We start from the raw sequence: 3,153 nt of genomic DNA on the forward strand, positions 1-3,153 counted from the left end.
CCAGCAGGCTGTGAAAGGTCCCTTTTGCTGTGATTTGCACAACCCTGGACTGCTCAGAGCTCAGCTGCACCAGGCTAATTTCCATAAGCATCATGTGGTGTTACAGAAACCACATTTTGCCAAGCTGTCAACTATACAGCCTTCTCTTTGCTAAACAGACTCCCATTAAAACTGTCTGCACAATTTGTCAGTTAAATGAGGTACAAGAGGGACGCTCTATTTGCCCCTAATTAGCTGCGCAGACTACCTTTGTCTGTTTGATTAAGCATTCACATTATCAATTTTGTTTAATCTGATTCATTTCACACACCTCCCCTGGGACTCGGCCCATACGGTTAACTAATCTCTGGTATCATCTCTCATATCAGGCAGTTATCATCTCCCCCAGAATACCTTCTATGCAGAGAAAGCACGATCATTATGCTCAATAGAGGGGAGTTGGTCTGGTTCTGCACGGAAATTGAGCTCAGGGACTGGAGCTGAACCGGACATGCTTAAAGTAAAGCAGAGAGCAGCTCTTTCCTCAGGGCCATCTGTCCGTGGTCAGCCATCCCCTCATTTGTTCATATCCACCCATTCCCTCTTTCAGGCAGAAAACATATTGTCTGTCTGCTATGCACCAGGGGCTGTGGTGGGAGTGGGGAGGGACACGGGCCATATAAGATGAGGTCTGTGTTCTCTGATTGCTCATGATCTTGGCTCCTGAGAGTACTGGGGAAACTGTCATAGATGCGCACTCCTCCCTGAGGCCAGTTTTTCTCATATCCATCACACATGGCCTATTCAGCTTGGCTACCAAACAACTCTCCAAAGAGAACTTTCCATAAAGATTTTAAACACGAGACCATCTCTCCTCCCACTTCCAGCTTGGCAAAGTGGTTAGCAATGGTGAAGGAGGAGTTTTAGGAATTAGAATCAACAAATCACTTGATAATAACCAGTTCTGAAATGTCATTGCATCTCAGATGTTTAAAGTTACACATTCATGGAACTAAGCTAGTTATGTGCAAGTCACAATCAACAGCACCTAAGCAGAGAGCCTATTAAACATTAAAGGAACACAAATGAAAAATGTGAGAGAAAAGGGATTGGTCTGGTTCAATGGAATGGGAGCAGTATAAAAACATACAGGTAGTTATGGCTCATGGAACACTTGTATTTCTGGTTTTTGGGGGGGTTTTTTGGTTTTTTGGTACTGGGGATGGAACTCGGGACCTTGTGCTTTCGAGGCAGGCGCCGGAACCACTGAGCTAAATCCTCGGCCCGAACACTGGTATTTCTGAAAAAATAATATTAAAACCTTATGCTAATTAAGATTGAAATCTCAGAAACACGTTCTCTGTGAAAGGTTTTGGCTCCTGGCAAGTGATATACACTGGAGAATGGATGTTGGAATCTCAGACTGGGAAGTGAAAGGCTTTGGAAGTTGTCCCTCGCAGTCCTCCGCTGTGCCTGGGAATTTCCTGGATTACATGACCAGACAAAGGCACTGGAAGGTTCTGCATAGCTGGCTTCAAAATGTGTCCTGCTGTTCTGCGAGGCTGCCTTCTGATTGGTCAGTTCTGCCACATACATGCTAAATGAGATCTACCACCCTGAACCCCACTCACTCCAGGGAACTGAACCCTGTAGGTAAGGCCAATCTCTTCTAAATAATTTTGAAGCTACCTCTAATGCTCAACTCAGATTTTCTTTCTCCAAGCACAGAACCTGCAGCTCTTTCAGCAGCTCTTCAGGTAGTGATTTCCAGTACTTTCAACTTCTCCTCTCCCCTTCTTCCCAACATTCTTTGCTTCATTACCCTTCCACTCAAAGTGAGATCCCCAGAGCTGAGTCGCATATCCACAAATGCCTGACATATGGAGACTGGAGGAAGACTTAACCCAGCTCTATGGATATAATCTAGGACCATCTTGACTCTCAACCTCATTACTCTTTGGATTCATATTGCCCTGAAACCTGAGAGTTTGTTTAGATGTTGCTTTTATTCAGGTCTCACCCCGGATTTGCCCTATTGTGCAGCTTACTGATAATCTCCGTTATATGCTATCTTATTAACATGGAGTCATCATTTTAGTTTGTTGATTAATATCTGGCACTGTCCTTTCAACTTTGTGTTGCCTTACAATGTGATAAGGACAGCATTACCATCTTCACATAAGTCATTGATTAAAATGGCAAAAAAGGGACAAGAATGAAAGTCACTGGTTTCTAGAACAAAGCAAATACAACTATTGGTAAGCTATATTGGGCAATTATATATGCCAAATACTGTACTATGTATTTTATTAGTCTTCTTCCATTTAGTATTCACAAAACTTTATTCACTATCATCAATATCAGATTATAAATGAAAAATTTGAGAGTAGCAGCCCAAGAAAATATCTGCCATAAAGAACATAGTTAATATTTATGTGGAGGGGTGAGATGCATAACTCAGTGGCACAGCATGTGCTTAGCATGGACAAGGTTCTGGGTTCAATCCCCAACACCAAAAATATATACACTGACACATACATACATACATACACACGTGTAATTATTATGTGGGACTAAAATTTCAACCAAGCACTGACTGAGCCTGAGATCAACTATAGTGAGCATGTTGCCATAGTCACAGCCTTTACCACTAAGAAAAAGAAATCAGACAACCGGCACAGACAAGGACAGAAAGGAGAGTAAGATGAACCTTGGCCATCTATCCACATTCCCTAGCTTCCCCCACATCCCCCTCAGGTGAAAGGGACTGAGGCTGCTACCTCCTATTTGAGCCATACTGTTATTGTGGGGTGCCCTTCATGTTTCATTTCTTTATGCTTTTGATCCCATTTTCCACTTCCATTCACCCCCCCCCGCCCCCCCCCACACACAGGAAAGCTTTCCAATGAGTTTGATCTGTAACCTTGAACTTTTATACATCTTTGTAAAATTTGTAGTGTCATTGTTTTGGTGGTGTCCATTTATATAGGATACACTGCGCTATGGACCACTTTCTGTGTCTTGTCCCTCCTTCCGCGCACTACTTTTTTAAAAACCTATCTTGGGCCCGGGATTTAGCTCAGTGGTTCTGGAGCCTGTCTTGAAAGCATAAGGTCCCAAGTTCGATCCTCAGTACCAAAAACCCCTATCTTGCTTGGCATATATCTAGTTCCC

This window comes from Heterocephalus glaber, unplaced genomic scaffold (genome assembly GCF_053883595.1).
Source record: "Heterocephalus glaber isolate CG9 unplaced genomic scaffold, H.glaber_assembly_v1.0 deba00001550, whole genome shotgun sequence".
NCBI lineage: Eukaryota > Metazoa > Chordata > Mammalia > Rodentia > Bathyergidae > Heterocephalus > Heterocephalus glaber.